Source organism: Neomonachus schauinslandi, chromosome X, assembly GCF_002201575.2.
Source record: "Neomonachus schauinslandi chromosome X, ASM220157v2, whole genome shotgun sequence".
Taxonomy (NCBI): domain Eukaryota; kingdom Metazoa; phylum Chordata; class Mammalia; order Carnivora; family Phocidae; genus Neomonachus; species Neomonachus schauinslandi.
In genome coordinates, this window is record NC_058419.1 from 97786378 (window position 1) to 97813181 (window position 26804).

The 26804-nt window shown below is 37.3% G+C and overlaps 1 pseudogene; it reads left to right on the plus strand.

The window, feature by feature from the left end:
• Window positions 1–25339, plus strand: part of LOC110569870 — an 84014-nt pseudogene extending 58675 nt beyond the window's left edge.
• Window positions 25340–26804: the final 1465 nt, after the last annotated feature.

A 26804-nucleotide genomic window follows, 5' to 3' on the forward strand; every position in this document is an offset into this window, starting at 1 on the left:
CCCAAATTAGGGAAGTTCTCTGCTATAATTTGCTCCATTATACCTTCTGCCCCTCTCTCTCTTTCTTCTTCTTCTGGGATCCCAATTATTCTAATGTTGTTTCGTCTTATGGTATCGCTTATCTCTCGAATTCTGCCCTCGTGATCCAGTAGTTGTTTATCTCTCTTTTTCTCAGCTTCTTTATTTTCCATCATTTCATCTTCTATATTACTGATTCTCTCTTCTGCCTCATTTATTCTAGCAGTTAGCACCCCCATTTTTGATTGCACCTCATTAATAGCCTTTTTGATTTCTACTTGGTTAGATTTTAGTTCTTTTACTTCTCCAGAAAGGGTTTCTCTAATAACTTCCATATTTTTTTCAAGCCCAGCTAGTATCTTTAAAGTGATGATTCTGAACTCTAGATCTGACATCGTACTAATGTCCGTATTGAGTAGGTCCCTGGCAGTCGGTACTACCTCTTGTTCTTTTTGTTGAGGTGATTTTTTCCATCTTGTCATTTTGTGCAGAGGAGAATAGATTAATGAGAGAACAAAATGCTAGCAGAGTAACAACGTCCCCAGAAAATATACTCTAAACAAATCAGAAAAGACCTGAAGCAGTGGGAAAAGAAAGGGAAAGAGAGAAAAATGAAAAAGAAAAAAAAAAGATAAAAACAAAAACAAACAAAACAACAACAACAACAACAAAAAAACCAGAATGTGATCAAATATGATCAGGCTGGTATATAGATCAGTGCCACACACTAGATTTGGGGTGTATTTTGGTCTTTTAGAAGAAAGTGCCTCCCAAAATTTTAAAGAAAGAAAAACTTATATATGTACAAAAATAAGGGTTGATATGATGAAGGGATGGAATATGACTGTAAAGATGGAAATTATAAAAAATTTTATAAAAGGAATTGATAAGAAGTTGTTTGAAAAAAGAAAGAAGAGAATTTAAAAAAAGAAAAAAGAAAAAAAAGGAGAGGATGTGATCAGGCAGGGGAATAGAAAACACCATATACTAGAGATTTAGGGTATATTTTAATTTGTTAGAAGAAACTATCTCAAAATTTTAAAGAGAGAACAACTTATATATATAAGCCAAAAATACGGGTAACTACTATGAAGGGATAGAATATGACTCTAAAAATGAAAAATAAAAATGTTTTTTTAAAAAAAGGGATTGATAAGATGTTGGTTGAAAAAGGGAAAAAGAAAAATTCAAAAAGAAAAAAAAAAGACAGTTAAAAAAAAATTAACTTTGAAAGACTACAGAATCATGGTAAAAAAGCCATGAATTCTATGTGCAGTAGTCCCCTAGCGCTGGAGTTCTGCCGTTCTCATTGATGGGTAAACTTGGTCTTGGCTGGCTGTTCTCGCTGATCTTCTGGGGAGGGGCCTGTTGCCGTGGTTTCCAAATGTCTCTGCCGGAGGCGGAATTGCCCCGCCCTTGCCCCCTCCCGGCTAAGTAATCTGCTGGGGTTTGCTCTCTGGAGCTTTTGTTCCCTGCGAGCTTTCCCTACAGCTTTGGAGGCGGAGAGTGAAAATGGCGGCCTCCCAATCTCCGACCCGGAGGAGCCTAGAACTCGGGGCCCTGCTCCTCAGTGAGCCCCCAGAGAAAAGCCGTCAGTCACTCCCGTCTCCCCGGTCTCTGGCCGCACTCCGTGCTCACCCGGCCTGTGACCACGCGTTTCTATCTCTGGCACCCGACCCCGGGTGGAGTCTCCAAACCCAGCAGATCCCTGCGGCGCACTCTTTTTGGTGTCCTCCCGGGGGAGGAAGGTGAGTCTCCCCGGATCTGCCGCTTGTTGGGTCCCTGCTGGAGGAGCAGTGGCCTGACTGTGCCGCGGATCACAGTTTATGGCAACCCCGAGCTGAGAGCCCGCGCCTGGGCTCCGCCTCTGCAGCCGGCTTCCCTGCTCCGATACCTGGGAGCTCTGCCACACTCAGGCACCCCCGGTCTTTCTGTGACCCCGAGGGTCCTGAGACCACACTGTCCCGGAGGGTTCCACCCCCCGCTTAGCCACCAGAGTGACGTCCCTCAGTGGAGCAGACTTTTCAGTGTTCCGATTTTGTGCTCCGCGGCTCTATCACTTGCCAGAAGCGGCGGACGGAGGCCCCTCCCCCGCCGTCTGTCCTCCCGAATATCGCCTCGGATTCACTTCTCCACACGTCCTACCTTCCAGAAAGTGGTCGCTTTTCTGATGAGAGAGTTGTTGCTCTTCTCTTCTTTGATCTCCTGTTGAGTTTGTAGGTGTTCAGAATGGTTTGATCCCTATCCAGCTGAATTCCAGAGAGGAGACGAAATCCAGGTCTCCTACTCCTCCGCCATCTTGCTCCGCCTCCCCCCCCCATTTTATATCTTTTTGGTGTAAGGAAGGCTAGAATTGATACTGAAGAAACCTAAATTTGGGTCTTGAATATAGCCCTAATTCTGTTTGCAAACTAATATCTTTATCTCTCTGCGCCTCCATTACTTTCTTTCACTCCAGTACTACATTTTGACGATTCTGTGTTCTGTACTTTTGTAGTGTTAGTATACTTTAATTTTTCTGGGCACGGTGTATACAACATTGAACCAGTTCTCACTCTGTTGGGCTTACTCTAGGAGAGAAGGAACATGTATGGTACTGTGTGAAAGATAAGTGTTGTGATTGTCCTGCAGGTGCATCTGCCACTGGGTTAGGTAAGTATTCTGTAGTCCACAAACAACAGTATTTCTCAAGGACTAAGTGAAAAAACTTTGTTAATTTTTAAGGCTAATACTCTGACCCTCAAAGCAGAATCATCTACACTCTGCTGATTACTTATGTGAAAACACATAGGATTCTTAAGTTTACTTATCAAGTGTGTATATAACATTTCGTTGTAGTTTAGACACTTTCAGGCGTTTTATTCCAGCAAAATTTAGGAGCTTCTCACTAAGCTGAAAAAATTATTCTTGATTTTCCTGTAGATTCCATAATCTTTAATTGTTATCTTATGTATTACCTGCTGAGCTTGTTGATGGGTAAATTAATTGTACGTATAATCTACTGTATTTTATGTCGGTGATAGTTGAGTCTTCTCAAAATTAAAATTTCAACAAAACCTTAAAACAATACTGAACTAATGCAGTGCACTAAAACCTTTTTAAATCTTCAATTATCCTATATCTTAAAAAGTTAAACCTATCTACCCTTCAGATTCAGGGGAAAAAAAAATAGTTACTGGGAGGAAAAGATGTAACTAAAACATTTTTCCTTCTTAAAAATAACTTGATAAGAGACAAGCAAATGTAGCAATGTACATCTGCAGGTGGAGACTGAAGTAATGTGTGAGGAATTCAAGAAATCCAGTTGGCATAATCAACACTATCGTGAATGTGTGGCTTATAGCAAGTACATGATCCATAAATGACTTGCATCCTTATCATAGCATTGCTATAGTCCATCTAACACTTATTTGTCTGGCTGTGCTTGCAGAAAGTAGGCTCTTTTTAACATGGAGCCTAGTGAGACAAATAATAGGGTAAGTATCCTGTGTATACACACAAATTTGTACAAATATTTTAACATAAAAATGTTTAGTAGTTTTGTCTTAGAGCATTGAGAGTTGATGGTATTGTAAAGCAAATGTTAAGTTTTTTTGTAGGTGATGGTAATTTTACTCATTCATGTTTGTCTTCCTTTTTAAATAAATAATTACCCAGAGTCTATTCTAAGCTAAGGATATTTCCATGCATAGAGGATTCTATAGATTAGAGAGTAATAGCGGGGCTGTAGAGGTAAAATATCCCCGGGTTTATATTCCAGCTTGGACTTTTTTTTCAGCTGTATAATCTTAAATGCTCTTCTGTGGGCTTTAATTTTCTTCATGTATTAGTCAGCTATTGCTGCAAAAATGTTGCATGAAAATAACCAATAATCTCAGTGGTGTATAATGAAAAATCACTTTCCCAGGCTGAGTGTCTTCATTTCTGTTCCATGGGACTCCTCTTTCTGAAAATAAGAGGTATTTGGGCAGTGCTTTTGCCAAAAACAGATGAGAGAATTACAAGGAACACAGCCAAACCATGCAAGGCATTGGAAGTTTGTGTTTATATTCCATTGTCAAAAGCAAGTCACATGGCCAAGCCTGATAGCAAAGAGGCAAGGAAATAGACTTCTCCCATAGAGCTTGAGAAGAATGATTAGTTCCTAAGAATTTATTTAACTATAAATTTAAATGTATTAGGCCTCTGAGGAGTTTTTGCAATGTATAAGTGAAACAAAATATTAAAACCTGTTTTTAGAGAAGTGGTATGACCTGACATGAAATTGGAAAAGGGTGTAGAATGATCCTTTTCTAACCTAGAAGTAAGTCATCATGAGATCATGATGGTGCATATACTGTAGTTTAGGCAACAAAAGTAGAGAGTTCACTGAAGCATATAGAGAGGGTACTATAAAATCAGTATTGGTATTTAGAGCTCTGGGGATGAAGTTGTCAGGGACAGAGCTTGTATGGGTAAGATCTGTTTATTTTCTTTAAGTGAGTGAATAGATACATAAAAAAGCAAAGGAACTTGTCCAACAGTATCAAGCTGTCTACTTCTGAGAGAACTTTAACACAGTTTATGGTCTTCATCACTGTGGGCTTTATCACTAGGCTATGCCCATTCCCTCTTATTTCTGCTGCTCTTCAGAGACCTGCTCTGAATGCTTACTGCACTTGTGAAAATAGGAAGTTTGGCCCTAGATGATAGACTACTATAAGAAATTGGGGGACACCTGGGTGGCTCAGTCGGTTAAGCGTCTGCCTTTGGCTCAGGTCATGATCTCAGGGTCCTGGAACTGAGTCTCTCATTGGGCTCCTTGCTCAGTAGGGAGCCTGCTTCTCCCTCTGCTTGCTGCTCCCCTTGCTTGTGTGCTCCCTCCCTCCCTCCCTCCCTCCCTCTCTCACAAATAAATAAATAAAATCTTAAAAAAAAATTGGGAAAATTGACTAGAACTTAATTCATTGGCCCTGTATGCCTGTATTGTTTTAAAAAACTTTTTTGCGGGTGCCTGGGTGGCTCAGTTGGTTAAGCGACTGCCTTCAGCTCAGGTCATGATCCTGGAGTCCCTGGATCGAGTCCCGCATCGGGCTCCCTGCTCGGCAGGGAGTCTGCTTCTCCCTCTGACCCTCCCCCCTCTCATGTGCGCTCTCTCTCTCTCAGTCTCTCTCAAATAAATAAATAAAATCTTTAAAAATTAAAAAACTTTTTTGAGGTATAATTGATCTAACATTAAATTAATTTGGGAGTGTATGACATAATGATTCAATATTTGTATATATTGCAAAATGATCACCACAATAAGTCGGTTTAAAATCCATCTGAACACATAGTTTATTTTTATGGTGCTAAAAACTTTTAAGATCTACTCTCTTAGGAACTTGCAAATAGACAATACAGTATTATTACCTATAGTCACCATGATCTACATTACATTTCTATGACTTATTTTTTTTAAAGATTTTATTTATTTATTTGACAGAGAGATAGAGAACACAAGTAGGCAGAGAAGCAGGCAGAGGGAGAGGGAGAAGCAGGCTCCCCGCAGAGCAGGGAGCCCGATGCGGGACTCGATCCCAGGACCCTGGGATCATGACCTGAGCCGAAGGCAGCTGCTTAACCGACTGAGCCACCCAGGCGCCCCATCTATGACTTTTTTTTTTTAATCCATCAGACTCCAAAGTCAATATACCTCTTTATTAGAATTTTCTATTATTAGTATGCATAAGAGTCACCTGAGGGCTGTGTTAAAAATGTAAGTTCATGACCCTTGGATTTCTGAAGTCCAGAAATCTATATATTTTTTTATTTTTCATTATGTTCAATTAGCCAACATATAGTACATCATAAGTTCTTGTTGCAGTGTTCAACAATTCATTAGTTGCATATAACACCCAGTGCTTTTATAACTGGAATATTGTACTTTTTGACCCCCCTTCATCTATCCCTCCCCCAGCTCTGGCAGCAACCAGTCCTATGACTTTGGTGGTTCTAATTTTTAGATGGCACATATATGTGGTATCTTACAGTATTTGTTTTTCTCTGTTTGACTTATTTCACTTAGCACAAGGCCCTCAAGGTCCATCCGTGTTGTCACAAATGGAAAGATTTCACTCTGTTTTATGGCAGAATAATACTTTATAGTGTGTGTGTGTGTACACACACACACGCACACACAAACACACACACATTTTCTCTATCCGTAAGTAGACATTTAATGTTGCTTCCACATCTTAGTTACTGCAAATAATACTGCAATGAACATAGGGGTGCAGATACCATTTTGAATTAATGTTTTCATTTTCTTTGGATAAATACCCAGAAGTAGGATTACGGGATCATATGGTAGTTCTGTGTTTATTTTTTTGAGGAAATTCCATACTGTTTGCCATAGTGGCTGCAACAATTTACATTCCCACCAACAGTGTATGAGGGATCCCTTTTCTTGACATACTTGCCAACACTTTTTTTTTCTTGTCCTTTTGATAATAGCCATTTTAAGATGTGTGAAATCTGATCTCATTGTGGTTTTGATACGCATTTCCCTGATGATTAGTGATGTTGAGCATTTTTTAAAGTACCTGTTGACCATCTGTATGTCATCTTTGAAAAAAAAAGTCTGTTCGGATTCTCTGCCCACTTTTTAATCAGACTGATTTTTGCTGTTGAGTTGTAAGAGTTCTTTATATATTTTGGATGTTAACTCCTTATGAGATACTATGTCTATATGCTTAAAAAGTTCGTATTACTAAACCATATTAAATTGCCATTTTTGGCAAGAGGTGTTAATACCAGTGATTTTATAATATTCAAACTTAATACATTTCCATTTTGCTTTGATAATTTTAATTTTGTGTTAGAGAAAAATCCTCGATTACTGGACATAAGCTATACTTCTGTCTCAATGAGTTACCATAGAAAGGCCCCAGATCTGTTTCTTTCAAGTCAGAAATATTTTTTCCTACAATTGGAGCTATAGTAAAGGTTTATGACATGTTGGAATACTCCTGTGTGAATTTGATTATAAGGAAAACCTAACTAAGGAAACAATGGAAGTCTGGGTTATAGTATTTTGATATGTATACATCTTTAAGAAGGCATGTGCATGCATGATTATAGATATACATATGTGCCTTTATATATTCATCTGTATCATTTTAATCAAAATATTTTTGTGTGAGGTCTTTCCAGTGGATGTCAGCAGTAGTCCTCTTTGGAACAGGACATATTTAGAAAGAATGCATTAAAAATATTCTCCTCTTGAAGAGAAGCCTATAGATGTGGGTAGGGATGAGCAAAATAAAGGAGTAAAGAAGTTTAAGTTAAACAAAAAAGTCTATACATAACATAATAAAAGAAAAAAAAAGAATAGCAAAAAAAAGTCTATAGATAGGAATGAAGAACAGTGGGTGCTGTTATTTTGTAATTTATAATCAATAGAAATGATGTTTTCTTGAGGGATTTAGAGTCGGCTGCCACAGAAGATTAAAGTGGATTGCATTAAATCATTAAAAATAAAACAGGATAACCTTGTAACTTTTAATATTTGCAGATTAATGTCCATAGATAGTAGCATGGGTTTTTAAACAAATTTCATGTGATCTACCCACTAGCAGTAGTTAAAAACCCTTTATACAAAATTAAAGCTGAATAGGCAAACCAGTATGAACTTTAAACTCGGAAGCAAATCTACTTCTCAAGATTCAAATGATTGTCCCTAACTTAAAAAAAAGTTTGAAAGCTTGGAAACACATCTTTCAGTCTTTGATTGTAGTTACACATATATTTCAGTGTTCTTTTCCATTTCAAAATAGCACCATATAGTCTTTTTCTTTTCTAACAAGATTAAAATGTGTAGGTGGTAAAAAAACTTAAGAGGACTATGATAACAGGGTTCCTACATAGTTTCTAGTAGTTGAATATATATATGAATATGTGAAGTGTTTGTATAGGTTTTATTTTTCCAAAAACTTTGGATCCACATCTTGAAAATGGAATGATAATTAATATTTGAGCATTCTGTCAATTTTTATGTATTCCTTAGGCCTCTAACCTAACTGATGTTATTTTCTTGATATCTTGGTTATTCCAATATTCATTATTTTCATTTGCCTTTTATTTATATTGTAAGCTGTCTTAATGTGTAATTACTCTTATCCTTACAGATTGTGTATTATGTCATTTTGCTATAAGGAATGAGAATGATAATACTGCATTTCTTGGGATTTTAGCGCCATGTCTTACTCTTTGTAAAGTCTCCTTTATCATCTGTGTTTTCCTCCTCTATTTCTATCATTATATTTAAATTCTTAGTACGTAGGCTTATCTCACAAGAGTATTGACTGAATGTCTATTATTGCATGGATCCTATAGCTTATCATCTAGTACTTGACTTACCACATTATTATCCAGTTGATTCATATTCTATAAATAACACAGTAGGATTTTAAGTACTTCCAGGTATGGAGCACATCTTTTCTTTTAAGATAACTACACTAGCTAGTCTCTGTGCTACTCTTTTTCACATCAGCAATACCAGTGAATCCTCACATTCATTACTTGGAGTTAAAGAAACTGAGTTAGTGAGTAGCAGAGATGGTATTGAAATGAAGATTATTATTTTTTTTAGCTCCTGGATTGTACCTCGGTAGATCTAGTGATGGTCAGTCATGGTCTTACCTGCTTTAATCAACATTCCTGGGCACTGAGGTATGTCAGAACAGGCTGACAGATTACAAGATTTAGAAGTAAAATCAGGATAATGCTTTAACTTCTAATATTTGCAGCCTTACATCCTTAGATAGTGACATGGATAAACAAGCTTGAGGTGGTCAACCAATGCATAGTAGTGAAAAATTCCATTTTCCAAAATCATGATGAGTAGGCAAGCAAGCATGACTCATGGTATCTTTGAATGTAAGTGTACTCAGGTGTGGCTCTGTGATTGGAGATCCCCACTGATTTTTGGGATAAAGATGATGAGGCACATGCTGTAATAAATAATTGCCAGGGGTCTAGAGGGACAGTTGAACAGTACAGAATGGAGAATAATATGTTCTAGGAGGAGAATCCAGATTGTTCTTCACAAAAGAGTAGAAGGAGAGTATCCTTTCAGGTAGGTAGAGCATGTTACTGGGAAATTTAGGAATCTGCTAGTACTAGCTGATGTCAGGACCCCAGTCTCACTCCTGGTACTCATCTTTCTGTTTGAAGAGAATTTCCAAGGCAGCACCACACATTTGTATGAACCAGAGTATCAGGCACATTTATTACACCCTGGAGGAGTGAGCAAGTGCTCTATGATAGGAATCAGAATGAAAGGCAGAGTCTTAAATTCCTTTACCTCTGCTGCCAACTCCCCCACCATACATTGGATCAGATCTGACTTTTTAACACGTGATATCTGGGACATGATTTTGGTGTCCACCATATTGTGATGAGACACGTGTTAATTCCCAAGAGTTCTCAAGTCCTCATTTTCCCTTTTTAGAGAAACAGGCCCTCAGGTACTGAAGAACCCAAGGTTTCAAAGCTAGTCAGTCTCAAAAGTGATACTGTAGTTAAGATTTTTCTGTTTCTCTAAAACCACAGCTATTCCACTTTTTGAAGCATTAACATGTGACGTTTTTTAACATGAGTCGTTCCACAGCTCATTTATAAACCAATCTCCGTAGCTGTAGATGATGGCTCTCATGACTTTTAGTTTATTTTTTTTTAAGATTTTTTATTTATTTGACAGAGACAGACAGCAAGAGAGGGAACACAAGCAGGGGGAGGGAGAGAGGGAGAAGCAGGCTTCCTGCCGAACAGGGAGCCCAAATCGGGGCTCGATCCCAGGACCCTGGGATCATGACCTGAGCCGAAGGCAGATGCTTAACAACTGAGCCACCCAGGTGCCCCTCTCATGCCTTTTATGTTGAGAAATCTTCCCTTGGTTTCAAGGGACATTTTATGGCTGTATCCCCATTCTGTGGTGACGTACTTGAAGTGAGAACACATGTCTCTTGCGGTATTCAGCTAAAATGGGCCTACATGCTACTCTCTTGCAGGCTTCCCTTCATATTCAGGTGAGCATTAGGAGTATATGTGTTTTATTGATGACTTTTTATTCAGGATTGTGTTAAGTAACTTGGGACACAGATTTATTTTTTAATGTAAATTATTTTGACTTCATAAAATTAAAATGCATTCCTGTCTATTTGTAAAGTGATACTTGAAGATAAATTCTTGCAGTTTACAGGCAACATTCTCCTTGATTCTAAGACTTGAGTTTCTAAAGAATGAAGTACTGTATAATTTATTTTGAGGGCCTATGCTTAGAGAATATTAACAAATGTTTGCCCTGTTGTAGTTTAAATGTTTTTTTTTAAATGCCTTAGACTGGCAAGAAATCTGTCTAAAATCATTATTTTCTTATGTATAGTGAATTATAATGAATCACACGACGCTTTTAAAGCTATGTGAGCAGTAATACGGTATAATCTCCTATAATTCAGTTCAAAATAATGTATGTGGCTGTTGACATATATTTATGTAGGGATACAATGAATTAGGACGTGGATTTGGTGCCTCGCCTCAAAAGCTGGAATGATTGGTAACTTGGTGATTTTTCTATGCACTGTAACAGTGAGTTTTAGACAAACAGATGATGGCTCTGTGTGTTTTTCAGTTAAAATGTTCTCTTCTCCATTTTACAAGAGAATTCCAGTAGGTAAAATAATGTACCTTTTCATAGGGGCATATGGTAACTTAAATGGTTTGGATTTTGTAATAAGGGCTAAGCAGTATTCACTTGACCAGGAAGTAGCCAGCCAAGTGTCTACTGAGCTCTAATCTAAGACTGTGTGGTTTCTCCACCCTCTCTCCTTTCCCCCTAACAGTTTTGTCCATGCTCCTAGTCCGTGGCCAGGGAATAGATATATTACTGTATTTTTAGAAAGGAGGCTAATCCCAGAAAGTTAAGAACTATTGATTTATGGGCCCATTCAAACTTAGTCTACTCACCAATAATGATAATAGGCAATGCAAAATATATTGAGCTATGCATATACTACTTAAATTGTTAGATGTGCATAAATTAATGAATGATATGCTTCAACTTTTTCTTAGTAATGCTCATAAAAGTTTATGTTGTAGAAAAGTAGATTGGTCTACCTGAGTCTCAAATTGCAAACTAACTGTACTGGCATTTTCCCTTCAGTCGTGCGGTATATGTACATAGTAAATGGCAGGTTGTTTACCGTTTTATGTTTGTTTCTTAAGATCAGGGAACACTGAAGCCAGACAGTTCGGTTATTCTAGATGTAAGAGATTACAAATGGGGAATGGGATTGTTATTAAGCTATAGTTCACAAAGATACCAAATTGTATAAGCAATGTGTCAAAAATCAAGACTGACAATTATGTTGGGCTGCTTCTAATGGGAAGAAAGAAGCCTAAAACATGGAATATAAAGCCAGAACACTGGAATTGTGATGATATATTGGCATTTTGATATAATGAGACAAAACTATTTTGAAAACAGTATTTCCCAGGAATCCTGATAGATGGTCTATTTAGCTCTTATTTCAGTTGTGAGCCAAACGTTGATAATAGCAAAACCCAAGCAGGACACAAAGCTGTTGAAGTGGTTAAGAAAGGAGTACATGTTCTCTTTAGTCTTGTGAGATTTCTCTGTTTGGCTAATTGTTTTTCTGTGCTCATTTAGCACTCAGATGCTATCTAAGTAGTCCCACACCCTCAGATATTTATGTATTAGTCTCTTTTGCAGCTCATGATATTTAATAAGCATATCTCAATAGCCCGTACCAATAGTTATTTTTCTTAATTTTTACATGACTTAATTTGTGAACTCACTTTTTAAAAATTTTTAAAATTTATTTCTTTAATTCTAGTATAATTAACATACAGTTTTATATTAGTTTCAGGGGTACAATATAGTGATTGCACAATTCTATATATTACTCAGTGCTCATTAAGATAAATATACTCTTAGTTCCCTTCACCTACTTTATGTGCCCCCCACCCACCTCCCCTCTGGCAACCACCAGTTCTCTTTACTTAAGAGTCTGTTTTTCTTTGTTTATTTGTTTCTTAAATTCCACATATGAGTGAAATCACATGGCGTTTGTCTTTCTCTGACTGACTGACTTCTTTTAGCATTATACCTTCTAAATCCATCCATGTTGGTACAAATGGCAAGATGTCATTTGTTTCGTGGCTGAGTGATATCCCATTGTGCATCTTCTTCATCTTCTTTATCTGTTAACCCATTGGTGAACACTTGGGCTGCTTCCATATCTTGGCTATTGTAAAGAATGCTGCAGTAAACATCGGGGGGCATATGTCTTTTCAAATTAGTGTTTACTCACTTTAGACTGTAGGTTAGGATCAGGTTGGCTTCCTCCGTCTTTCAATTCCAGGCTACAGACTGAAGGGTGAGCTCCAGTTCCGAACTTAGAAATCTTATGCAGAGGACTAAGAGGAAGAAGACAGGTGGAAATTTGTAATGCATCTAAAAGTTTTTCTTTGGATGTTTCAAAACATTGTGTTTCCTTACCATCCCTTGGCCAAAATAAATCTCATTGGCCAAAACAAGGCTGAAGTCAAGAAAGTGAAAAATTAGAACTATTTCTGCATGGAAGGAAAAAGTGAATAATTTGAAAAAAAAATAATTTATACCTTATCCTTGCAGTTTCCAGAATTGTTTGATTTATATCTACTTACTAAGATGAATCTTCAAATAGGCCATGCATCAATTTCTCCCTTGACTAATCCTCATTTAAGTAGTAGTAGCAGTAATAAAAATCAGAGAAAAATCATCAGTAAGTTTAAAAAAAAAAAAAAAGGCAACATTGATAGTAAAAACATTCCACCTATCTGGACCTACACTTCACACATCATCTCCTTTCCAGGTGTCAGGAACCAGGCAATAAACAAATAGATACCCTGGGCAGCCCAAAATATGTAGCCACCAAGTTTATTCACTACACATGGTGGATTTTATTCATAAGAAAACAACCATAGAGCCTCTGCTGAGAACCTGTCTATTCTTCCTTCATGTACATTTTTGTGCTTGATTTTCCCAGCCTAAATTTTATTAGGAATACATTAGAAGAAATAATAAGGACACCGATTTGAACTGACAGCTGAGCTCCTGAAATGAAGAAAAGACTTGTATTATTAGTCCTAATATTTCACCCTTTATTTCCTTACCATTTTCATGTGACTTTATAGTTCTTCCCTGAAGGCACATTCTATTCCCTGCCCCCTTGACTTCGCACTTAGCCATATGATGACTTGCGTTAGAAAGAGAATGAAACAGTTGTAAAAGTGTGCCATGTCCAAACACAGGCTTTAACATGCCTTGGTATTTCTGTTTGTTCCCTTTTGCCTCTTCCATCAACATGAAGTGAGTTTGTCTCTGCTAACCCATTAGTCTAGGAAGGATAAGAGACCCAAGGAGCCTAGCTGATGTATCTGATTCTGAACAAGATCAGCGCAAGCCTAGCTAACCTATGTATGGTAATTATTTTATGTCAGTAAGTATTGAGGTATACTTGTATTTTTTTTACTTTAAGTAATAGTTATTAATGTTAAGAACATGACAATAATTGGAAAAAAAAATACTCCTCGAAACTAGAGCCTCCCTAGTGTTTTACAAAAAGATAATAGCTATTTGGTAAAAAGGGAATCTAAGATCATATATGTTTGAGAATATGTGGGTTAAATAAAATCACATATTACAGGCTGTTGAGAGACTTTATTAGGTTCGGTTAACCTCAAAGAGCTGCATTTTTCTTTCTTTTTTTTTTTTTTTAAAGCTTCCATTTATTCATTTGAGAGAGAGAGAGAATGAGAGAGAGAGAACACATGAGAGGGGATAGGGTCAGAGGACGAAGCAGACTCCCTGCCGAGCAGGGAGCCCGATGCGGGACTCGATCCAGGGTCTCCAGGATCATGACCTGAGCCGAAGGCAGTCACCCAACCAACTGAGCCACCCAGGCGCCCGCATTTTTCAAATTGATTTGCTATCAGAAAACTAACATTAATAGAAATAATAGGTAATAAGTAATGTTGCCCTAAATGTAGTTTAAGAACTGAAGATTATCCTGGGTCATTTAGCGGAGTAATTAAAAATCCCATTTGCCCTTGAAAGCATCCTTGTTGGATCCCTCCACATCAGGCTGGAAATGATGCTGTGTCATTGAGAAAAACTAAGAAAACTCAACAAGCTTCAAGATGTATAGTAATAAAAATTTTATAGATTATTTTTCTTCATCCCTTTAATGACAAACCAATGGATACAGGGGGTAATAGGACACAATGAGAAGAAAACAGAGCTGTTTTCTACACAAAATGGTGGCTGAAGTAGAGTGTAGCATATTTGCTCAGATCTCTGCTGTTTCCACCACTAAATACCTCTTGTCCACAACACAAGCCCTGTCGCTGTATTTGTCAGCCTCCCTGATAGACTTTGCAGGGGTTGCAACATCTCAGTTTGGAAAAATAGCTGATGTAATTATTTGGTAAAGTCTAAAAGTGTGCCAGAATCGTATTATATAAAAGTTATTTAGCAACTCACATTCACGAAGAAATCATACAGTTTTCAACAGTAACCTATTTGCCAATTGGTTGAGTGTTTGAAATCAGATTATTAGAGAAGACAATTAATGACCACTTTATTCTAAGACTGAAAAATTGCTTTATTGCCATTTCTACAGTTATTTAAAATTCAGGTTAAGAAAATGCTCAAAGGATGATAATTGATTTCATTTCTATCTTTTTAAGTATCAAAACCTAGGAATAACATAATTAGATGACATATTACAATAACAAAAATTATAATTAATCCTAGAACCATGGGAAGGTAGAGATAACCTATGTGGACAATTTCAACTTCTTCCCTGTAAGAAGCTTTTTGATTTGCACAAAAGTACAAGGTAATTAGTGTATTGAAATTAAATTTCATTCCATTGGAAAAGGTTAAAGTATATTTTTATCATTTGAGTCATTACAGCTCATGTCCTGGCCATTTACCTTTAATCATTTTTATCTCCTTGTACTAATAGAAAAAAATTTAATCATCCCCTAAACTCACTGCTTCATATATTCAGTACTGTATGATGTACTGTATAAACTTTTAACATTACATGAATTACCAGCTTGATCTTAAAATACCATGTAGAATTAACTTCCTCTTTGCGTACTCTGGTTAAACTTTTCTGTATTGGTAATTAATGTAGTATCTCCATTCATGTGTATTTACTCAGTGATGGAAGATGCTTTGGTTAGTCTACAGTATCCATGGATACCAGTCAGATCAGGGATTCCAAGCTGAGTAACTTCAGAATTGAAAGTCAACACCTCTTATCCAAACTATCATCACTGAAGTGTTTGCGAGGACATGCCAATGTTAACTTAGCAGATTTAACCTAAAGGTTTTTTTTATTATGTTAATCACCATACATTACATCATTAGTTTTTGATGCAGTGTTCCATGATTCATTGTTTGCGTAAAACACCCAGTGCTCCATGCAGAACGTGCCCTCCTTAATACCCATCACCAGGCTAACCCATCCCCCCACCCGCCTCCCCTCTAGAACCCTCAGTTTGTTTTTCAGAGTCCATAGTGTCTCATGGTTCATCTCCCCCTCCGATTTACCCCCCTTCATTCTTCCCCTCCTGCTATCTTCTTCCTTTTTTTTTTTTTAAACATATAATGTATTATTTGTTTCAGAGGTACAGATCTGTGATTCAACAGTCTTGCACAATTCACAATGCTCACCTTAGCACATACCCTCCCCAATGTCTATCACCCAGCCACCCCCTCCCCCCCACCCCCCACCCCTCCAGCAACCCTCAGTTTGTTTCCTGAGATTAAGAATTCCTCAAGGGAAGAGGGAAGAGGGAAGAAGGTTCAAAAGCTAATTTAACATGCTTTCTAAGAAGCTGGTATTTTCTCACTTTTGGAGGGGTAATTTCATGACAACTTGGAAGAAATGGAAATGGATTTGTCATTATACATGTATTTGACAAGATTGCATTGACAAATCTGTCTTATAAAATGCAATCTAGAAATCAAGATTTAGAGGAATTCTAAAAATTGAAATATAAAGAAATTTTTCTACTTGAAAAGACTGATATATTTAATACCTTTTGCTTAATTAACTGTAAGGCTGTGTGTATATACACAGAAATGTATATGTAGATCTCTATTATTATAACACTTAGATGAATATTTAGTACACAAGTATCTAGGGAAAGTACGTACATTTTCTTGCACACTCGAACCGGTCAGGTATGAAGAAAGCTGAAAATTAAAGTCATGCACAGGTTGAAGGTAAGTTGGGAATATTTAAATTGAACCATGTTTTCAATAGACTATAGATAAGGCACTTTAAGATTTCTCACACTGGCTTAATAACCTCTGAGAATTATGGTATTTTGTCCCATTTATCAACAATTGGTGATGACAAAAGCAAGTTAAGTTTTTTTCTCCTATTACGGAAGCTAAAATACTGCTTCACAGCATCATTATGCAGTCCAGCACTGGCAACAGCCAACTCTGTTAGTGTAGAATAGATAGGTAAGTAATGCTTTATCCAGGGTGGACTAGTCTACAGCAAGGAGAGTGAAAGGACTACAACTCTAGGTCCTGACATGGATGAACAGCACAAACATGACTAATCCAGCTACAAAAAGGTAGATGCTTTGTGATTGAATTTACATAAACTTTATTTTTTTAAAGATTTATTTACTCACTTACTTTAGAGAGACAGCATAGGTGCATGCATGCCGGGGGGGGGGGGGGGCGGGGGGAGGGTGGAGAGGGGCAGAGGGAGAGGGAGAAGGAGAGGAGCAAACTCCATGCTGAGTGCAGAGCCAACCGGGGGCTCGATCCTACCACCCGGAGATCATGACCTGAGTGGAAATCAAGATCTGAACACTCAACCGAGACACCCAGGGGCCCCTTACATAAATTTTAAGAAAGGCAACTGTGATATTTTGGGGTAAAAGATACATAATGTAAAATTCACTAATTTAACTATTTTGAAAGGTACACTTCACTGCCAATAAGTAAATTCATCATGTTGAGTAATAATCACCACTATCCATTTCCAGAACTTTTTACTGTTCTAAAGAGAAGCTCTGTACTCAAGAGGTAATAAATCCCCTAATCCCCTCACGCAGCCCCTAGTAAACTCTATTCTGCTTTAGGGCTTTATGAATTCACCTGTTCTAGGGACCTCATATAAGTGGCATCATACAATATTTGACCTTTTGTGTCTGGCTAATTTCATTTAACATAATGTTTACAAGTTTCAGCTGTGTTGTTTCATGTTAGCATGTTAATTATTAGCATGTTAATTATTTTATGGCTGAATAATATTTCAGTGTGTCTATGTATAAATTAAAACTTTGACATCTGGTAGGATAAGTCCTCTAACTTTGTTTCTGTGGAGGCCTGAGAGCTTGGAGACTCCTAGTCCATCATTCTGATGTCCCTCTACAAGGCAAATATGGTCTTAAATATTAGCCTCCTGGTTACCTTTGCAAAGATCGATGGTTGTTAAGTTTGAGATTCCATATACTACTGGTATTTCTGTTGTCCTGGTAATGGACTGCTTTTTCCCTAAGTGGTATATATGTAGAACTGTCATCCCTGCATTAAATCGTGGAATTGTACACATTTGTACAATTTGGGGGGTTTACATCAGTGAAATTTCTTTTCAATTAAGCTTTTTAATTTTTATTTTTTTAAGTAGACTCTATGCCAGCATGGAGCCCAGAGGCCCGAATTCATGACCCCTGAGATCATGACCTGAGCCGAAATCAAGAGTTGGACGCCCAGCTGACTGAGCCACCCAGTCCCCCCAAATGAAACTCCTTTAAAAAGAATTAATCTATGCAAAGCAATAAAAAGGAACAAACTAATGATGATACTTACAATAACATAGATGAATCTGAAAGCATTAGGCTAAGTGAAAGGATATAGATACAAAAGGATATATACTGTATGATTCAATTTATATAACGTTCTTTTCTTTCTTTTATTATGTTAATCACCATACATTACATCATTAGTTTTTGATGTAGTGTTCCATGATTCATTGTTTGCATATAACACCCAGTGCTCCATGCAGAACGTGCCCTCTTTAATACCCATCACCAGGCTAACCCATCCCCCCACCCCCATCCCCTCTGGAGCCCTCAGTTTGTTTTTCAGAGTCCATAGTGTCTCATGGTTCGTCTCCCCTTCCGATTTCCCCCCCTTCATTCTTCCCCTCCTGCTATCTTCTTCTTTTTTTTCTTAACATATATTGCATTATTTGTTTCAGAGGTACAGATCTGTGATTTCAACAGTCTTGCACAATTCACAGCACTCACCATAGAACATACCCTCCCCAATGTCTATCACCCAGCCGCCCCATCCCTCCCACCACCTCCCCCAACTCCAGCAACCCTCAGTTTGTTTCCTGAGATCAATTTATATAACATTCTTGAAAAGACAAACATGCAGGAGTAAAGACCAGATCTATGTCCCTCAAGTATTCAGTATTGTCAAGTGGCATATCATCTGTAATTACTATCAAACTGAAGAGTTTTAGGGCATCAAGTACCAAACTTTAAGAAGAATAGTGAACCCCTGCTTTTATGACCTGTTTTCTATTTCTTTTACCTGTGTATCGGTTGCCCCTCTTCTCCTCATAGTAACCTCTCATGGATCCTTCAAAATAAAAGTCTCTTCTTCCTCTGTGACACTGCCCCTCCCTGTCAGGCTCCTGAGTCAGGCAGTACTCACATGCCAGGATCTCGGGCTCGGCCTAATTCCCTACCCCTTGAACCCACGTTGCTCTGTTCACACATGCAGGAAGCCAGAGAGCTGGAGAATTGAAACTCTGGGCAACCTCAACTCAGGGTTCCTGCGAGTTCCCTAACAATTCCAGGGCAAACAGTCGGAGATGCAGGTTTCACATGGTTTTCAGAATTTCACACAGGATTAATTTCCATTCTACCATGATACCTTATTGTCCAGTACTTCTTTCCCTCTTCTGTATCCATTGCCGCCCACCGGAGTTCCCTGTATTTTTAAAATTATGTATACACATTCTTGTTTTAGGTCTGCTTAAACCAAGATAGTACTTAGCACACATATCCTCTTAACACCAAGTTCTTCTGAGTTAGTGTCAACTGAAATTGTGGTATGTATAGACCAACATTCATCATAAGAACAAAAAGTCTCGTTTCTTCCCTTTTTTTGCCTTCTAAGCCCCAGAAACAATTTGTATATAATGGGCACTTGATTAAAAAGTCCTAATCAATTAATCTCATGCACCTGAAACTGGTTTTCCTGTTTGTTTTTTTAAGAGCCATACTGCTTTATGGAGAGGACACTTGATGCCCAAAAGACCAGGTGAGAAAGAAGCAAACTTGTTGAAAAGGGCATGCAGAATCTAGGGAGAAGGATAGAAACAGGAGGGTATTCATTCTGGAGACTGATTTCAACATGAATTTAGATTTCTAGGAACTTCAAAATGTGGTTTCAGGTACCTGGATTACACCATTCCCTGAACTGGAGTTTTGATGTGGCTGCAGTCTAAATGGTTAGTAGTCAGATAAAATACTTAAGGTATCAGGCATCATCCAGACAGTCGTTTCCTGTCAGGGACAAGTATCTGTGGAAGTGCTCTAATACCACGGTCGTGTGAGCAACTGGTCTGCGTGTGTTTACAGTTTGTAACAAACTGGGCAACTTAAAATTGTGTATCACGTTAAGGCAGAAAAATGAGGCCATATAGTTTTTGTTTTTTTTAATTTCACTGAGAACAAAGAATATGAACATTTCTTTTTTTTTAAGATTTTATTTACTTATTTGACAGAGACAGCGAGAGCAGGAACACAAGCAGGGGGAGTGGGAGAGGGAGGAGCAGGCTTCCCACTGAGCAGGGAGCCCGATGTGGGGCTCGATTTGGGGCTCGATCCCAGGACCCCGGGATCATGACCCGAGCGGAAGGCAGATGCTTAACGACTGAGCCACCCAGGCGCCCCTGAACATTTCTTTAAACAGTGTTCTTAAAGGGTAAATCACTTCATTTGAATGAAATTAGGTCAAAGATACAAGAGATATAAATACAAAGAGACTCAGGCAAAATACTGGTGGGAGAGGCTCTGAAATGAAGGAGTCATTTTTTAAAAAATTTTATTATGTTAATTACCATCATTAGTTTTTGATGTAGTGTTCCATAATTCATTGTTTTCATATAACACCCAGTGCTCCATGCAGTACGTGCCCTCTTTAATACCCATCACCAGGCTAACCCATCCCCCCACCCCCCTCCCCTCTAGAACCCTCAGTTTGTTTCTGAGTTGAGAGAATCAGTGGGTATTGGACAAGTCTGGTGGTGATCTAGGAGTGGGGCGGGGGGTGGGGGGAACCAATGCTCATTCAGTCTGTCCTACATAACACTTTTTAAAATTGGATCCTGGTTTTAAAGCTAAGAGAATAGACACATGTGTTTTATGTCATACGTTGATATGACTTCAAACTGTTTTTGTGTTCTTAAATTTCTGAACCGCTGAGTAGGCACACAGAAATAAAAAAGCAGTCAAAGAGACACACAGTTTTTACAATAAAGTTGACCAGCTAAATTCTGCTTGTTCAAGCAGTAGAGTTGATACTCTTAAGGTTTGGATTAAATGCAGTTCCAGAGAAAAGTCATTTTGTGAATCACCCTTTCTACACAATACCATCCCTCATCCTTACTGCACTTACACACAAGAACATAATATTTTAAATACTGTGTCCTCACATGTGTTCCTAGGTGTAACAGAAAAATTGATCTATGTTTAAATATGTTTCAGAATGTTATATGTTAAAAAAAAAATCAAGAATTTCCCTGCATAAGGTTCTGCTCCTTTAGTAAGGTGATATCAGGAGTTGGCAAACCCTGGCCAGGATGGGCTAAATCCAGCCAATCATCTGTTTTTATAAATAAAGGTTTAGTGGAACACAACGATACCTATTTGTTGATGGATTATCTGTGGCTGCTTTCATGTTACAATGACAGAGCTTGTGACAGAGATTCTGTAGCCTTCAAAGCTGAAAACATTTCCTATCTGGTCCTTTTCAAAAAAAAAGAGTATGTGATCTCTGGGCTTAGAGATAGTATGTCATCCAAACTGTAGTATATATAGCATGCAATTCTCATAATTACTTGAGTAGAGAACCCATTCCTCACACATTTTGTAGCTTTAATGTTTTGTGGAATAGCATATAGAATATAGTATTCTAGTGTTTGCTCAGCTCTTTGTTTTCCTCTTTATTTTTAAGTGAGATTTGGCCAACCATAAATATAACGTTCTGAGGATATTTTGAAGAAGTGGGAGGAACATAATGCAGCACTTGTAATAAAAGATACCTTTGGAGATCTCACTGGTTTTTCAATGGTAATATAAAATAATAGCTGGTGGTAATTTCTTAGAGATGAACCCATCAAAAATATCTTTTAAAAATACATTTTATACATTCAATTTATTTGGTTCTCTTATATGTTTGCATTATGATTTTTCATGAGCTGAGCAAAAATTATCCTTGGTGCACAGAGAGATAATTGTTGCTCTCAATGTGCTTAAATTACTATTTTTATGTTAAAAGATATACTTGTAGAATACATGCTTATCTTGATACTCGATCAATTTTACCTTACATTTTATTTTTATGCCAAATGTTCTGTAAATGAGAATGAATTATACAAATAGAAATAAAAATTTAACTTTTACTATTGTTTTATCTAATAAAATTTATCATTTTGAAGAAATAGCTTATTAAGAATGAGTTTTCCCTTGTTGAAAACAGAAGGGAAATACATTAAGATTGCTTAATATTTTCCTTATTAAAATATTGTTGAAAAAATAACGTTGTGGATAATTAAGAAAAAGAAAACCAGTCTTACAGGTTTTAAGACCTATATGTCAGTCCTTTTTTCTATGGAGGTAGAATTGAAATAACATGGTTTTTAGGTGTATGATGGAAGGATTCAATATGTATATGTATGGCAAAAATGATCACAAAAAGTTCAGTTAACATCCATCATCATACACAGCTAAATTTTTTCTTGTGATAAGAACTTTCAAGAGCCACTTTCTTACTTTCAAGTATGCAATACAGTATTATTAACTATAGTTACCATGCTGCATATTACATTCCCTTGACTTAGTTATTTTATAACTGGAAGCTTACAACTTTTGACCCCGTTCACCCATTTTGCCCCCTACCTCAGGCAGCCATCAATCTATCGATGAGCTGTTTTTGTTGGTTGGTTTTTTTACGTTCCATACATAAGTGAGATCATATGGTATTTATCTTTGTCTGAGTTGCATGTAGCACAATGCCTTCAAGGTCCATCCATGCATCCGTGTTGTTGCATATCTCAAGATTTCATTCTTTATAATGGCTGAATAATAATTAAATGGAGATACATCACATATACATACATTTTCTTTATTCATCAATCAAAGGGTGTTTAGGTTGTTTCTATGTCTTCTCTTTTTAAATGAAATGTGTTTGTGTCATAACGCTCTTCTTCCATATTAAAGTGTAAATACCTTTCTAGATCAAAACATATTCTTCAGTGTTTTTAATAGGATTATTCAGTAGTGCTTATTATGCATCAAACACTGCTGTGTGGTTTATATAATTGACATAAACATTGGGTTCTAGTATTATTTCCATTTCATAGATGGGACTATTAAAGCTGGGAAGTTAAGAAAAGTATACAGTGACTTAGAGCTGCTATGCGGTATGGCTGGGAATCAGATATAAGTCTGTGGGACTCTTAACCACAATGTTGTACTCCCTCTTTATTAATACTCCATTGGGTGAATATATTATCTAATGGATGCAGTAATGTTGGACAGTTGAGTTGTTTAAAATTGTCCCTATTAGAAATATGAGTTAAACCTTTGTCATCTCTGAGCTCATGCATAAGCTAAGATAAATTTGTTTGGGATTCATAGAAAATGCATACTTTGAAGCCTTGACAAATACTACTGAATTGTATTCTGAGCACCATCTACCAGTTTTTATACCCTCTTCCTCCATATTATGCCTAGATTAGATATGTTTGATAGATGAAAACAGACCTCTCATTACATCTGTATGTTCTTGGTAAGTAATTAGGGTGAGCATACTTTTGATATTACCATTTATACTTAAAATTCTCTTTTATATTCTACTGTTACTTTTTTAACTTGATTAGTATGAGGTCTTTGTATAATAAGATTGTTGTGCTTTTCCCTTATGTATATATATTTACATAGTTTTTTTATATTTTGTATGTGATATTTCTGTTTTTATTTTTTTGATGTGCACAAGTTTTATGTAGTTAAATCCATTCATCGCTTTGTTTTATGGAATTTCCTTTTGGTGTTATTATCATGAAATAGTTCCCTGTTAAGATTTTTTTAAAAATTCTCATTCACACTTCACTGTAATATTTTCATGGATTTATTACTTACATTAAAATCCTTAATTAATATGTACTTTATCTTCACAACTGGTTTATGTAGGGCTGTTTTTTCCCTAAATGGGTAATATTTATTAAATAATTACTATGTTCCCCACTGATAGGAAATGCCATATTTATCATGTACTAACTCGTTTTTGTTATCCTGAATATATGTATCTTGGTATTCAAAAATGAATCCTTTTACTTAATTTTTTATTCATTTAGCAAACATTGTAAACTGATTTCTCTATCTCAGGCATTGTAGTTGGACTAATGAATTTGAAAGAAAAGGAAGCATGTGACTAAAAGGGAGCATATTACTATCTAATATGTTAGACAAATGGGTTCAGAACAGTAATTACTATTTTTAAAAGACTTTATTTGAGATAGAGTGAGCGAGAGAGAGAGAGAGAGAGAGAGAGTGCGAGCAGGGACAGAGGGAGAGGGAGAAGCAGACTCCCTGCTGAGCAGGGAGCATGATCTGGGGCTTGATTTCAGGAACCTGAGATCATGACCTGAGCTGAAGGCAGAAGCTTAAATGACTGAGCCCCCCAGCTGCCCCGAGGATAGTAATTAATGCTACAATAGAGGTAAACTATGATACAGGTAAAAGGATGCCATCTTACTAGCAGTATGTAAAGTGTTCTAAAGACTTAGCAGGAGAATTGATGAACCATATGGCAAGGTGGAAATGGCATTTCTGGAAGAAGGAATGGCATATGTGAAGACATGGATGTTTGAAATACCAGTCTTTACCCATGGAGCTACAAATAAGTATATATATATATCTGGAGCGATGTCTATGTGAGTGTGGAGTGTTTAAGAGAGAGAGAGAGAGAGAGAGAGAGAGAGAGTAGATGTGGGAGAACAGGGGCAGGACAGTGAATAATTGTTTTGGTAAGTGCTTTGTCCTGAAATTCTGAGGAAGCCATTGAGTTTTTTCCCCAAAGGATTTATATAATAATAACTTTTTAGAAAGGTTAATTTGGGAAAGGGGTGGGGCTCCCGTCACTGTGGCGTCTCATGGGGTCGTTGGCATTTTCCTCCTCTCTGCTCTCCCCCTCTTGTGTCTGGAGCTCTGGTGTGGGATCCTCAATCTAGGAGTTAAAGATCTAATGTTGCTGTGTGGCCAGATTTTCTTACTGCTTGCTCTTCTTACTTTAATTCTTTCTGTGACTACCTCATGGCTTCATTCATTTAAATTGTCCCAAGTGTATCTGAAAGAAGAAGAGAAGAATGAGAAAAGGCAAAAACTTGTTAGAAAAAAACAAGAGGTACAGGGTAAAAAAAGCCAGCAGATACACAGGGAATGTTCTAAAACCTTACCAGGAAATGAAATTGAGAAAACTTAGAGTGTGTTTATCAGGTAACAGGTGAAATCTGGAAGTTAAGCGATGGCCATGAACTTGGGGCTGATGAAGATTTGGTGCTTGAAAATGAGAGTCAGACATCTTCTAAAACATCAAACAGAGAAGCAACAAAGAAAGGGAACTTGCCTAAGCCTTTAAACAATTTCACTGTCTGCTGAGCAGCCCAGGCAGAAGTAAGTTCTTCATCTACCTGAAGAACCTCCTGAAACAGCCGAACAAGTAGGTACTGTTGCTCTCCGATGTCCAAGTGGGAGTGTCCTGAAAAGAAGATTTTCTAAGTCTTGAAATTCACAGGTCTTATTTGACTGGGTGATGAAAATCAGGTACCACACATCCCTATACAGCTTTTCTACTTCCTTTCCCAGAAAGCCTCTGGAAGTGAGGGAATCTGGTCACTGCAGACCATAGGAATAACTGGATACTGTACTCAATGTGGAAGAGAAAGAGCAGAGCAACTAATTAAGAAAGGAGAACTACCTGTTCTCCATAAAATCAGTTATGCCATGACCTTACAGGACAATAAAGGATTCACATTAAAATTATGCCATACCTTGATTGAGCTCAAGGCAGTAAACCCTATAATGTTGAGATCCTTGGAACATATGAATGTAAAGGATTAGAAAAGGATTGTTCTCTGCATATAATAGTTTTTGGAATGTGCCCTCTTATAATGTACCAAATGAAAACTAAATAAACACGTGTACAGAAAGACACTCGATGATTTGTATTTTTTCCTAGCTGATGTCATTTATCACTCTGTTGAAAAGTCTTATGACTTGGTTTTCTGCCTTTTCAGTCAACCTTGCCACACTGAACATTTCACAATTCAAACTCTTTAAAGTCTATTAAATAGGAATGGTTTTTTTCTGTATTTCTGGAAATTAAACTTTGGAGGTATTTCAAAGGTCTTTAATGTTTTAAAGTTCTTTTTGATACCTGATAAAGGGTTAGTATCCAAATATATAAAGAACTTAGAAAACTCAACACCCAAAAAACAAATAGCCTAATTAATGGGCAGAAGACATGAACAGACATTTCCTCAAAGACCTACAGATGACAAACAGACACATGAAAAGATACTCATCATCACTCATCATCAGGAAAATGCAAATTAAAACTACAATGAGGTATTACCTCATACCTGTCAGAATGGCTAGAATAAAAAACACAGACAGATGTTGGTGAGAATGTGGAAAAAAAGGAACCCTCTTGCACTGTTGGTGGGAATGCAAACTGTTGCAGCCACTGTGGAAAACAGGATGGAGGTTTCTCAAAATGTTAAAAATAGAATTACCCTCTGATCCAGCAATTGCACTGCTAGGTATTTACCCAAACAGTACAAGAATACTAATTCAAAGGGACACATGCACCCTTATGGTTAAAGCAGCATTATTTACGATAGCCAAGGTATGGAAGTGGCCCAAGATATCCATGCAATGGAACATTATTCAGCTCTAGAAAAGAATGAAATCTTGCCATTTGCAAATGCATAGAGCTAGAGCATGTAATACTAAGTGAAATAAGTCCGAGAAAGACAAACACCATATGATTTCACTCATGTGGAATTTAAGAAACAAACTAGCAAAGGAAAAAAAGACCCAAACCAAGAAGCAGACTGTTAATTATAGAGAACAAACTGATGGTTGCCCGAGAGAAGGTGGGTGGGGAGATGGGTGAAATAGGTGATGGGGATTAAGGAGGGCACTTGTTGTGATGAGCACTGGATGATTAAAATACAAAGTTAAAAGAGAAAGGTTAATTTGGCAGTAGAATGGAGGTTGGATTGTAAGGGTCTAGTTTGTATGTATTAAGTATATTAGGATTCTCCAGAGAAACAGACCCAATAATATATTTTATATGTGTTTATTAGTGCTTCACACATGAAACTGTTCTTCCTTGCTTGCTTGTTTTCTTATCACCTTCA